The sequence below is a fragment of the Pongo abelii genome, chromosome 3 (genome assembly GCF_028885655.2).
Source record: "Pongo abelii isolate AG06213 chromosome 3, NHGRI_mPonAbe1-v2.0_pri, whole genome shotgun sequence".
In the NCBI taxonomy this organism is placed as follows: Eukaryota; Metazoa; Chordata; class Mammalia; order Primates; family Hominidae; genus Pongo; species Pongo abelii.
In genome coordinates this window covers 163263795-163278108 of record NC_071988.2, presented here as the reverse complement: position 1 = coordinate 163278108, position 14314 = coordinate 163263795, and the positions used below count along the sequence as shown (strand labels likewise).

At 38.6% G+C, this 14314-nt stretch overlaps 1 long non-coding RNA gene across 1 annotated transcript; it reads left to right on the top strand.

Annotated features, from left to right (window-relative positions):
- Positions 1 to 625: 625 nt before the first annotated feature.
- LOC103890512 (uncharacterized) lies at positions 626 to 12843 on the top strand. Its single transcript, XR_654835.3, has 4 exons — positions 626 to 1100; positions 9076 to 9186; positions 10370 to 10566; positions 12586 to 12843. It is a non-coding gene; the product is annotated as an uncharacterized LOC103890512 (long non-coding RNA).
- The last annotated feature ends 1471 nt before the right edge of the window (positions 12844 to 14314 follow it).

Genomic DNA, 14314 nt, shown 5'->3' with positions numbered 1-14314 from the left:
AGCCCACCGGCGCTGCGCTGGATTTCTCGCCGGGCCTTAGCTGCCTTTCCGTGGGGCAGGGCTCGGGACCTGCAGCCCGCCATGCCTGAGCCTCCCACCCCCTCCGTGGGCTCCTGTGCAGCCTGAGCCTCCTCGACGAGCGCCACCCCCTGCTCCACGGCGCCCAGTCCCATCAACCACCTAAGGGCTGAGGAGTGCGGGCGCACGGCGCGGGACTGGCAGGCAGCTCCATCTGCAGCCCCGCTGCGGGATCCACTGGGTGAAGCCAGCTGGGCTCCTGAGTCTGGTGGGGACGTGGAGAACCTTTATGTCTAGCTCAGGGATTGTAAATACACCAATCGGCACTCTGTATCTAGCTCAAGGTTTGTAAACACATCAATCAGCACCCTGTGTCTAGCTCAGGGTTTGTGAATGCACCAATCGACACTCTGTATGTAGCTAATCTGGTGGGGGACACTCTGTATCTAGCTAATCTGGTGGGTAGGTGGAGAACCTTTGTGTCTAACTCAGGGATTGTAAACGCACCAATCAGCGCCCTGTCAAAACAGACCACTGGGCTCTACCAATCAGCAGGATGTGGGTGGGGGCCAGATAAGAATAAAAGCAGGCTGCCTGAACCAGCAGTGGCAACCCGCTCGGTCCCCTTCCACAGTGTGGAAACTGTGTTCTTTTGCTCTTTGTAATAAATCCTGCTACTGCTCGCTCTTTGGGTCCACACTGCTTTTATGAGCTGTAACACTGAGCGTGAAGGTCTGCAGCTTCACTCCTGAAGCCAGCGAGATCACGAGCCCACCCAGAGGAACGAACAACTCCAGACTCGCTGCCTTAAGAGCTGTAACACTCACCGCAAAGGTCTGCAGCTTCACTCCTGAGTCAGCGAGACCACGAACCCACCAGAAGGAAGAAACTCCGAACACATCCAAACAACAGAAGGCACAAACTCCAGACGCGCCACCTTAAGAGCTGTAGCACTCACCGCTAGGGTCCGTGGCTTCATTCTTGAAGTCAGTGAGACCAAGAACCCACCAATTCCGGACACAATACCAAGTCTTTCATGCCATGAGAAGCCTCCTTAAAAGATTTCTGTGATTAAGTAACAGGTAAATATCACTTACCACCTGTGCTAAACTTAACAGTTATTACATATACTACAGGATATTCTGCTGAAAATGTGGGCAAATATAGGTGTGTAAAAAGTCCCAGTATTAGTGGGGTGGGGAACAGAGAATCGATGGCGGGTGATCACACCTGAAGCTACTATGTGCTCATTTGTGCTGGCTGACGTTTGCTATGCGGCAAGTGCCTCTGTTCCCTAAACACCATACTCTTCCTGAAATCTCTTAACATGCTCACATCCAATTTCCAGGTAGAAGGAGTTAGGCATGCAAACATCATGATTTTCATCAGCTAAGTGTTGACATGTCCCTAAAGTCTTCAGACAATTTTCTGTTCCTGTAAATGTTCCTCACCTATTACTCATATGACAACTGTCCTCCTTTCATCCTCTGTAAGCTCTGCTCCAAGAAGATACTCAAAGAAATTTTCATGAAATCAACTCACCAGGCAGAGAGTACCACAGTACACTGTGAGCTGGATTGGGGACAGCCTGTTTTGTCACCATTGTTTCATTAGCATCTAGTAGAGTTCTCGGTGCATATGTGCTCTAGTCACACTTAAGAGAGAAAAAAGAAATAATGCTCACACCCTATTACACACACTCAAATAAAACACATTTCTTTATTCATTTTAATAGTTTCTAAACATCATTATACTCTTCGATTAGTAGGATAATCTTCAGAAAATCAGAGAACTAAAAAGGCATTATTAGGATTTATTTAGAGTTTATAGTATGAGTGTTTTTTAAATTTCTCATTCTCTCTCCTTTGCTTTCTATTTACTTACTATTTGTTGCGTACTTATTATATCTAAGAAAAACTATACTAGGTGTTGTGGATTCCATAAATTTAGTAGTTAAATTTCTTGAAGATTCCAATAAAGGCTTTCTCTTTTCTTTGAACAAACACACTTAACCACCCCCTAAAAATCCACTGAGTAGTGTTTATACTGTCTTAATCTTTTTGGATGCTAAAAGCAAAATATTCCTAAGCTGAGACATTCTCTAAAGTAAAACATAATTTTTCCCAATTATAAGAAATTTAAGAGATGTTAAGGAAGAAACTATAAAGACATATTTTATATCCAGAAAAGCTAGATGTTTTCCATTTTAGTTGATGTTATATATTCCAGGCACATTCCTGGACTGAAAAACAGAAGTATACTACATTTCTAAGACACGTTCCCCAAAACAGCTTTACATAGAAGTTCATGTGATTCTAATTACAACCCTAGCAAGTAGGTGGGTAGGTATTAATAGATCACTTGGAGGTATGAAAATCATAGTGCAGACATTGAATGACTTCTCCAGCATCAAAAGGGAAGTAACAGCAGCCTCTTTGGAAGGCAGCCCAGTACAAAGGATTTGAGAGTCATAAAACCTGGGTTTGAAACTGTGTGATTTGGGGAAATTACTTAATATCTCTCTCTCCCTCTTTCCCCATAAAAAAGAAATTAGGTTGAACCATTTGAAATTTCCAATATGCAACATTTTCGACCTACAAAAATGGCAATTTTATGAGGTTCAACCTCATAATAATGTTAACTTAACACTTAAAAGAGTTGTTCTAAATGTAAAACCCGATACTCTATTTAAAGCATCTAGCACGGAGCCTGGAATAGAGAAGTGCTAGACAAATGCTAGTTCTTTTTGTCCTTCCAGTGTCAGTCCTACGGCATCAGCACAATTCTGTCACTCACGTCTCAGCCATTCCTTGTAAGATTTTAGACAATGTAAAATACATTATCTAAGTGTATTTTATTTTATAATATATTCACTAAAATATCAATACATTTTGAAATTTCAGGATGTAAGAGAAAAACAAGCAGGTGTGTAATTACTGCTGATTTTGTAGCTTAATTCAGCAGTAGGGAAGATTTTCCTGTCTACTTCCAAGCAGGAACATACCTGTCTTGAACTTACACATTCACAATAGTCTCAAAACCTAAACCAGGAGACTCTAGGCTTGCTTTTGGTTGCAGTTTAATAATACTGTGGATTAGTAGCCAAACATTTCTTGGAAACGTTCAGTAAGAGCTAGGCAATATAGATCTGGTGTCTGGGTCTTCCAGGAAACTGACAATTTTAGGAAAGCCATGGAGGGGAGGAAAATGAAACAAGGTAAACAGGAAGCTGTAAAATGAAGTTGATGCAGAACTGGACAAATCCAACACCCAAAATTTTCAGTTTCCATGTTCCTGCATTGTCCCTACCTTCATCCTTAAGAGTTTCAAGAGACCAAATGATCCAAAGAGCTAAGGACCCTGGATCCAAGAATACTGTTTTCTGTCTGGTAAGGACACATTTTTTTTTGTTTTAATCTGTGATCTCAACTTCCAAAGGGCATTAAAATCAATGAGAAAAGAAACAGACTATCCAGGGAAATCAATTCTAATAATCAATCGGGTAACAAAGGTCTAGCCATTTATATTCATAAAAGTAATTAGGAGTCTTGAGCGTTTAAGAACATGAATGTTTTTGTTAAAGGAAATGTACATTAATTTTCATATTAATTCATCTAAAACATAGATCTTGCTTTTGTTGAAATTATTTTCCCTCTTTGACTTTTTACCTCCTTTCTCCATGAGCATTCATTCCTATGGACTTGCTACAGTATACTAGTCACAGAGCCATCAGTCATTAAATAACTATTTACTGATTCTCCTACTTGTACTCAGCACTATTTTACAGGCCAGATAAACATTAAAGAAATCTTTTGTAATGCTTCCTGATGTCTTTTTTATCCCCTTCCGTTAAACAAGAATCTCAGTGTTTTATAAGCTTGCAATATCCTCCAACAACTGTTGCCTAATCATCTGTTGCTAAATCAAAGCTTGATGAGATGAGCAGATAAAAATACAATCAGGGTGTGGTCATATTTCCCTCAGCAGAGGCCTCATATTGCACCACATTTGAAGAAGTAATAGACAGTGATTTTGTAGGCTGTCTCAGGCTCAGCTCATGTTCTGTTTGTGATAATTAGAACTTGTGAACCTCAAGAATGAGCAAGAGTTCTGTTTGCTTACTTCTGCTGTCCACACAACCAAAGGTCTATCTTCTTATCATATACGAATAGCAAGGAAAGCGGCCTTTGGAGACTGTGTGAAGCCAATTAAATAGGAAAGGCTCATTTATATCATAGTTTTCAGCATGCTTCTAAACTAGTAGCTGTTCAGAACCTGGAAGAATATGAATCAAATTGCATATTTTGAATTGTTCTAGTCTGACTCGACTCATTACTATGAATCTTGCAAATGTTCCCTTAAGCAATGAGAAAGGAGGAAATATAGAAAGTAAATCTACTTAGTAATATAAAAGGCAATACTAGCAAGGCCACACTCTCAAAGCAATTAATTGGTAAGTATTGAATTTTTACACTGTGTAAAGTTCCCATCCATGCAAAGGACAAGAAGACCCTGTTGTTTGACAAACCATTTATTCAGGATCATTGGTATTGACTTGTAGTGAGTCAACAAAACTAGGGAGTTCACATATTTCTTCTTCATTCAATAGAAAATACTGTGTCTCCTTGGCAACTGAGATTGCTTGGTTGACTTTTCCCTTTGCTTTCTACTTATAAGGTACAAACAATGAGGGAGTCCCACCACCTGTGACTTGGGTTCAGAAACAGATTTTTCTGCCTCAAATCACTGAAATAACCCATTTTGTGTGAGGGCACAATTTTGTGCTTTATTAGATTTATATAGCATCTTTATGGTCAAGTCTCAGACAAACGATAAAAAGTAATTCAAATATAGAAAGTAGTTTTTAATGCCTGAGTTATGATTTCCTCATTTGGAGGCTCCTGAAATGCAAGTGAATAAGAATTATCACTCTTAACTAGCAAACAATACACTTTATTTTCAAACATAATCAACTTATGTAATGAAACAACTGAGTAAAAACATAAACACTTTTTCCCCATTAGGTAGAGTTTTCTCAGAACTCTGGAGTTGTGAAAATGACTCTAAGCTCAAGCAAAGAGGTGTAGAGTTACATCTCTCTTTCTACATTGGCATTGGTGATTAAAGGAAATCAGGATGAGCAGATGGTGCCTAAGGTACCAATCATGAATATCCACTTTTCTGGAGATAGAATATCAAGTGCTGGTGTTGTCTCCCACCTCACCATTGCTACTTTTCTCCCACTTCATTGATATATCTCCTCCATGTGAGGCCCATGTGAGAGCTGAGGGCTTGGTTTCCTCTTATAGAAAGAAGACAAATACAGTCTTGACCTGGGGCTGTAGAACCAGAGGATTTGCAAAGGCATTATTGCAATCAATATCCAATCACGTCAGTTTCCTTGTATATGTGCTACAGAGCAGTTCCCAGTCTGTAGGTCTTTTGCTGGGTCACAATTTGATGTTTCATCTTTATACTCTAGGAAACAAGTGGACTCATGAATTTGAAGGGTTTTGTTTTCCTCTCTTAGAGTGGTCCTCTTACTCCTCTTCCCATTGGCCCCTAATTTTATTCCACCTGTGGAGACACTCCAGAATCAAGCCTCGGGTTATGCTGGGTAGCTGACTGTGCAGATAGGACAAACCATGATTTGTAATCTTCCTTCACTGGTACCCTGCTCAAATACCAACACTCGTGTGCTTCCTATTGTTGAAGGTTTCACTCTGTAATACTAAGTGCAGTTAATTGCTCCTGTACTAGGTTACAGTGTCCTTCAAAAATTCATGTGCACCCTAAACCTCAGAATGGGATCTTATTTGGAAATAGAGTCTGTGTGTATGCAGTTAGTTAAATAAAGATAAGTTTACTCTGGATTACAGTCAACCTATTAAGGACCTTATAAGAGGAGAGGACACACAGAGACACAGAAAAGAAAACAACGTGACAACTGAGACAGAGACTGGAGTGACGCTGCCGCAACCAATTTCTTGCTAGGAAGAGGAAAGAAAGGATTTTCCCTAGCGTCCTTAGAGGGGAGACAGCTCTGCCAACACCTTAATTTTGAACTTCTGATTTCCAGAACAGTGAAAAAATTAATTTATGTTGTTTAAGCCATTCAATTTTTGGTTTGTTTTACTTTCATTTACTTAATCTATTTATTCATACTACATAGATAATTATTTACTTTTTCTTTTTATTAGTGATGTCCTCTCACAAGAATTTAAGCTTCAGGAAAGCAAGGATATTTGTGTGTGTGTATGTGAGTGTGCGTGTGTGTGTATGTGAGTGTGCGTGTGTGTATATGTGTGTGTATGTGTGTGTGTGGTTTTTTTTTTATTATTATTAAAGTTTTAGGGTACATGTGCACAATCTGCAGGTTAGTTACATATGTATACATGTGCCATGCTGGTGTGCTGCACCCATTAACTTGTCATTTAGCATTAGGTATATCTCCTAAAGCTATCCCTCCCCCCTCCCCCTACCCCACAACAGTCCGCAGAGTGTGATGTTCCCCTTCCTGTGTCCATGTGTTCTCATTGTTCAATTCCCACCTATGAGTGAGAATATGTGGTGTTTGGTTTTTTGTTCTTGCGATAGTTTACTGAGAATGATTATTTCCAATTTCATCCATGTCCCTACAAAGGACATGAACTCATCATTTTTTATGGCTGCATAGTATTCCATGGTGTATATGTGGAAGTCAGATTGTCCCTGTTTGCAGATAACATGATTGTATATCTAGAAAACCCCATTGTCTCAGCCCAAAATCTCCTTAAGCTGATAAGCAACTTCAGCAGTCTCAGGATACAAAATCAATGTACAAAAATCACAAGCATTCTTATACACCAATAACAGACAAACAGAGAGCCAAATCGTGAGTGAACTCCCATTCACAATTGCTTCAAAGAGAATAAAATACCTAGGAATCCAACTTACAAGAGACGTGAAGGACCTCTTCAAGGAGAACTACAAACCACTGCTCAATGAAATAAAAGAGGTTTATTTCTATACTCTGGTCTCAGTGCCTAGAATAGTTCCTGTCACATTAGATGCTTAATTAATGTTTTGAAATGAAGGAGGAGAGGTAGATTACCTATATCAAAGCTCTTCATAGAACATTCAATTCCAGAAGATAATGGGTAAATAAGGGGCAATATGGGACCCAATAATTTTATCCTCAGCCCATTCATATATAAAAGCAATAGGAAAAGATTGTTAGATGTGAATGATCTCAGAAAATATAACATGCATGACCATGTTTTGAAAACCTTCCTGATAACAAAATTTACCCAACTAAGATGTGGTTCACAGTACAGAGCTTAAGAATGTGGAAGCTGCTTTCTGAAAAAACTAATAAAGTAAACATTAATTCTCTTTTAATTATGGCTAAGGCAAAAAAAAAAGAACTATTAATATGGCTTTAATTAAATTTATAAAAAAGAATGCAAATGTTATAAATTATTAAGAAAAGCTGTACAATAGAAAAAGCAATAAGTATTATAAATTTGGTCAGTAGTTCTAGCACATAATAGTAAAAATCAGAAGGGACAAGATTGTCCTGTGTTCCTAATTTTTCACTCTGGGAAAGTAAATTTTGTTGCCAAAAATCCTCTTATACAACATTGGTAGTAGTGAAAATTGGTTAAATCCTGTGAGAGGGCAATTTGGCAATATCCATAAACTGTTAAAATATATATGAAAATTGATTGCAAAAATTATTCTAGTTTTTCACACTGATGCTAAATGCCCTACCACACATACCTTGGATTCAAGTTTGCTGGGGCCAATGGAATAGTAGCAAAAGACACAAGAGACTTGAAGAAACATTTACATGTTCCACCTCCTTTCCGTGGCCCTCAGTCTCACCATGAAAACATGCCCAGGATGGGCTTCTAGGAGAAATCCAGAGGCTTTCTAGGCCAGCCAACAGTTAGTCAACCCCCAAACATATGGGAGAACCCAGCTAAGATCAGCAGCAACACCTAGCTAACCCACAGCTTACTTACAGCAGACATGTGAATCAATCTAGCCAAGACTAAAAGAATCACTAAACCAATATGTCATCCTATGAATAATAGTAAATGTTTGTCTTAAACTATTATAGGAAAAAAACCTGATATATGAAATTACCCTATGAGTTTATATTAAAGATAAACTTACCTTCAACAAGAGTTGTAACAATTTTTTTCTTATTGCAAACAATGCTATGGGGATACTTATAGTAGCATTTCTGCTAAAGGTAATATTTTATTGTAGCACTGTTTGCAATAAGAAAATAATTGGAAACTGCAGAAACGATCACTAATGAGGTATGGGTTAAAAATCTTTTAAGCTGAAAGCAACAAATGTGACAATTAAAAGGCATAAATTAGATTTATATATTTTACATTATCACGACTTGTATTACTAAATGATAAAAATGAGTTGCGAAATAATATATAGACCTTTATATTTTATAAATATGCATATGAAAAAATGTTTGCAAGTATGCACAAACTGTTAACAGTTATTACTTCAGAGGAGTGAAAAATAGGGTGAAAATGAGAATGACTTTCATTTTTAGTATATACTTAAGTACATTTTCAATTTTCAATTATATGCAGTGATTTTGTCCCTTAAAAAATAGGAAGGACTTCTTTAAACATAAGGAAGACATTTTCTGTGAAACAATAAACTACTCAGTATATACTTAATGTGCATGAAGTGTGAGGTAGGAATACATTCACTGACATTCTTGCATTTGCATACCACTTCCCCAAATATGAACTCACTTCTCTGACTTTGCTAGGGCTGAGGAATCATCATTATACTATCTGTAAAACTGGATTTATTAAGTGCATCTGTATTGTTTATGAGTCATAGAAAATATGTTCATTTTCCTATCCATATTAAAGGCTGCTTGGAGGATTGATGGAGCATCGCTTAGAAAATATTCTGGAATTCAGATGAAGCTGTGTTAGTATAAATCATTACTGGTTACCATATACTCACACATACTTAGGGGATAAAGATCAGAAATTACTTAAATGTACTTTGTCTTCTTCAATCTTTCTGTAGCAGCACATGGGTCAAAATCTCCTGAAAGTTGAGCAGGGAAGCTGTAGAAGAATTCCTCCTTTTCTTGCAGATGAAATCTCATGATATAGCAGGGGTTACCTGGCCAAGAAGGTAAGTCAGTCATCCAGCAGTGCTTGCAGAGGGACTAAAAGGAATTAGGATGTTCAGAGCTGTATGTTAGGTGCTGCAGAAAGGAAGAAAAGATCTAATCCATAAAGGGGTCTTTGATCCTGGGGAATGGCAGTTGGCGATTACGCTGCTTCTCAGTTCCATCCTGTGTTGCCCCAGGTTTACTTCATGGTCACCCAAACTTTCTTTGCCACGTCTTTTGTAAGACTTCTACTTACTACTATGTATTGTCATCTTTTGGTAAATATAAATTCTGGTTAGGAGAACTAAGACAGACAGGAGAGCTGTCTGCACACTGTGATTAGGCATGCATCGATTCAAAGCTCCATGCTGCTAGCTCCTGTATTCCGCTGAGCTCCTAGGGAGGAAATAGGAAAAGGGAGGAGAACTCACCTGTCCAATTACAACCTACTCTGCAGTACAAAGTACTGCAAATTCCACACAGTATATCTCTGTGATTGAAGGAGCACTTGTAAAATCTGAGACATCCTAGTTTTTGATTTGGTATCCAAAACAAATCTGAACTTTTAATTAAATGTTGTTCTTTTTCCTTCTTATTTCCAAATGAATAGTTACACCAGCAAACTTATTGGCTGAAAAGTTGTTTCCTACATTTGCACTTTGAAGTGCATCAGACAGTGGTGTGTTTGGATGTGGGTCTTGTTGAGTTTGGTTAGTGAGTTATTATTGGTTGGGATTGCAGTGGTCCTGCCAATGGAAGAGAAGTAGGTGTGCCGAGTACTGTCATGGTCACCTCTGCCTTTCACAGAGGCATATTTAGCCCTCAGTTGGTAAGTGAACTTTTTGACAAGGGTTTAAGAGGTTATAGAGTCTGTGTAAAAGACAAAAGTCCAAAAGTGAAGCAGAAGGAATCCAGCTTCTTATTTAGGTCTGATGTGGGAAGCTTCTGGATTTGATAGTGGGTGCACCAAAATTTGCATCCCAAGTCGTAGCCCTTACTCTGCACTACCTTCTGGTATGTTGTTTTTCAAGTTACTTAACCTCTCAGGGCCGCAACTTACTTATTTGAAAAATGAATTCTAGAATCACAGAGTTGGATACAATCTTAAGGGCCAATTAGTCAAACTTTCTTTCCAGAGGTGTTCTACATGATCTCAAATGTGTCTCTAAACTATAGCTTCCTGAAATTTCATTATTCTTGTAGGAACACAGAGGAGAACAAAGAAAATTCAAGGGACTAAATTTCCTCTCCACCTCAACCACCAGCATTGATACTCCATCACTTATGTACTGCATCAAGCCGTCCTCAGAGGTGAGGAATGTGCTGTCAAGACTAGAAGCATGTGTCCCTCTCTCCATTGCAAGATGGGACATAGAGAGGAGAAAAGTGGCAGACAGAAGGTTGGTAGAAAGCAGGTGTCACCATACTGCTCTACACACAAACTGTTAGGCCTAGATTTTGCTTTCTCCTTCTTGTTTTAAGTCTCTATCTAGTTGCCCAAATCCTGCTGCTTTTGCATCAATGGTACGAAAATATTAGCCATGATAACCCTTCAAACACCCTTATAAGGCTGTGAATTGAATGTACCAAGGGAGGTACCTCTCTGATAAGTGACAACTCCAATAAAATTAGTAAAAATATTAAGATTATTGATTATCTTGAGCCAAGAAAATGCAAGGGAAACAATGGAAAAATACCTTTAAATAATGAAAACAAAAATAAAATAAGGGCTGGTCTACGCACTGCTTCTCATCAAGTCTGTAAAATAATACCATCAGAAAAGTGTTCAAAATTCTCTGTAGTCAAGGACTTCTCCTGCCGGTTAGAATGCAAAATAATGTGAAAGACTTTTGATCCTCTAGTAATATACAAGTGTATAATTTTTTTTTGAGATAGGGTCTTGCTTTGTTGTCTAAGCTGGAATGCAGTGGCATGATATTGGCTCACTGCAGTCTCTGCCTCCCAGGCTCAAGCAATCCTCCTGCCTCAGCCTCCCAAGTAGCTGGCACTATAGGATGCGTCACCATGCCTGGCTAATTTTTGTATTTTTTGTAGAGACAGAGTTTTGCCATGTTGCCCAGGCTGATCTTGAATTCCTGGGCTCAAGTGATCCACCTGCCTTGGTCTCCCAAAGTGCTGGGATTACAAACATGAGCCACCACACTCATCCTACATTTTTCAATATGCATGAAATTATATAGTTTGGATGTGCTCATTTTACTATATTAAAGTATATTTCAATAAAAAACCAGTAGGCATGAAAACATAATATTCTTTCATTTTTGTCTTCATCTGAAGTTTCAAGTTAAAAAGCAGGTTATTTAGTAAAAGGAATTGCAATGTTCTTCTCCAGTGCCAATTAACCAGTCTCCTCAGACAGAAATATCTTCAGATGGTGCTAATGCAAATCTCAATTTAAAATCATTTTAGAAGACTGAGACCATCCCCACAAATGCTTCAGAATGGGAGGTGCCAAGACTTTCAATTACACAAAACCCTGGCACTTATTTTGTTGTGTTATAATCCAGTCTTTCTGCACCTAAGCTTCCTTCATAAAAGACAATCTAGCATCATGGTTAAAACACAGACTTTCTACCACTACTACTTACATTCTTGGTGACAGTGGGCAATTTAGCAGACTTCTCTGTGTTTTAGTTTCCTCAACTTTAAAATGGGCACTATTATGGGTATAATTGTGTCCCACAAAAAGATGTTGAAGTCCTAACCTCCAATACATGTGAATATGACCTTATTTAGAATAGAGTCTTTACAAATGATCAATTTAAGATGTGATCATAAGGGCAGGGCTTAATCCAATATGACTAGTATCCTTATAAAAAGGGAAATTTGGACTCCAGAGACAGATACATACCAATGAGAGACAATGTGACACAGGGACCAAACCTACAAATCAAGGAACATCTGAGGCTACCAGAAGTTAGGAGAGAGGTCCAGAACAGTGCCACATAGCCCTCAGAAGGAATCAACTCTACTAACACCTTGACTTTGGACTTCTAGCCTCCAGAACTGTGAGGCAATAAATTTCTGTTCTTTAAGCCACCCAGTTGTTGGTACTTTATTATGGCAGCCCTAGGAAATTAACATAGGGAATGATATGGTTTGATTTTGTCCCCACCCAAATCTCATCTTGAATTATAGCTCCCATAGTTCCCACATGTTGTGGGAGGGTCCCAGTAGGAGAAAATTGAATGATGGGGGCAGTTTCCCCCATACTGTTCTCGTGGTAGTGAATAAGTCTCACAAGGTCTGATGGTTTTATAAGGGGAAACCCCTTTGGCTTAGCTCTCTGATTCTCTCTTGCTGCCTCCATGTAAGAAATGCCTTTCACCTTCCACCGTGATTGTAAGGTCTCCCCAGCCACCTGGAACTGAGTCCATTAAACATATTTTTCTTCCCAGTCTCAGGTATGTCTTTATCAGCAGCATGAAAAGGGACTAATACAGGGACCAATGATAGCATCTACCTCATGGACTTTTTATGAGAATTGCATGATTTAATAAATGTAAAAGACTTAGAACACTGCCTCATCTATTGTAAACAGTCAATAAATATTAGTATCAATTTTCATTGAATCCTAATCAGTATAACTATAATGTTACATTCATGAATAAGACAAAGGCTGGGACCAAAAAAATGAGATAATTCACTCAGACCTCTTCATTGTTCTCCCAGTTGTCATCCTTTGCACCTAGTTCTGTAATTAAGAGAGTCTTCTCAGCTTTTTCTTAAATCATGTCTTTTCCTCTAGTATGGCAAATTTATAATATGTTTCCCCCACTTGAAAATGTTTCCTCTTTTTTCCCACTGTCCAATCCCCCCATTAACCCAACCATCTCTCACATACATACCAATTTTCGGACTCAAACCTCTCAGATCTCACCCTATTCACAAATCAAAACTTTATCAGAAAGATCTAAAACACTTCCCCCGAAGGCATTTTTAATCACGAATAAAGTGTTATCACTTTCAAGGATAGTATAATTTGAATGGACATCAAAGTCTTAAGATCAAGAATACACTCTACTATCAAAGAGTTTTAACCATAAGCTAGTGGTTAATACAGTTTTAGAGGGAAGAGGGTAAGGAAAGCAGACATTGTCTTTCCTCTTTCCTAAACTTTTCCCAGGTCTAGATCTACCGTCTATCAATTTTGCTACTTTGGTAATCAAACTCTTAGCATAAATTCTACCAAATCACACTTTGGCCTTTAACTTTCATAGTAGAAGGGACAGAACAAGTATCTTTCACCTAATAGAAATCCACTTAATGGAATTTAAAATCAAAGAATGTGATTGAGCCACCAATTATTTAAATACCAACTTGACTATACTGAATGTAAACTTCCAGTGTTGCCATGTAGACTCTGCCATCTTGTCCCTACTGCTGGTCCCTTATCTGTCAATGGCTTAGAAATGACCAAACTCTTAACAATCAGAACTTTGCAAATCTTAAATAAAAACTGTTTTACAAACACCCCAAGAGACATTACAAATCAAGCAAACTGAAAATCATTTTATAGAATGCATAACCCTCATGGTCCCAGCAGAAAACAGGTGGCATGCTAAAACTGGGCAATTTAAGAAGGATTTAATTCAAGAACTATTTGTAAAGATGTGGGCAAGATATATGGGAAACACGAAGTTTGATGCAGAACCAGGAGTTAGTAACTATGAAGTGCTTCTACCACCTGTAGCCTGAGGGGCAAGGTAAGAGAATGGTTATCAGAACCCAGACGGAGAGAATTGTGTGGACAGGGTTCCCTTACCAACACTGTGATCTTCAGTCAGGATGCAACAAGCTCCTGGAAATTCCAAAGGTAAGATAAACATCCTGACCTCTGTCTCCTCCCTACTCACTATGAAGTACATCCCGTAGGCTAATCTCAACTGGAAACCAGAAGGCTAGAAATCTTATTGATGTTATGTCCAGGGATATAGAGCATATGAAGGATGCAGAGAGTGGGTCAAATGGAAGGAATGTAGCAGAACATGTAAACTTGAGTAAGTATTTGATCTCTTTGAGCCTACGTTTTTCAATATTTGGATTCCAACAGCCAGCCCAGTGCTGACAGAGTCAGCAAGTTCTTGTTGAGCGGGATTGTGTCCATAAAATAATGTATATAAAATA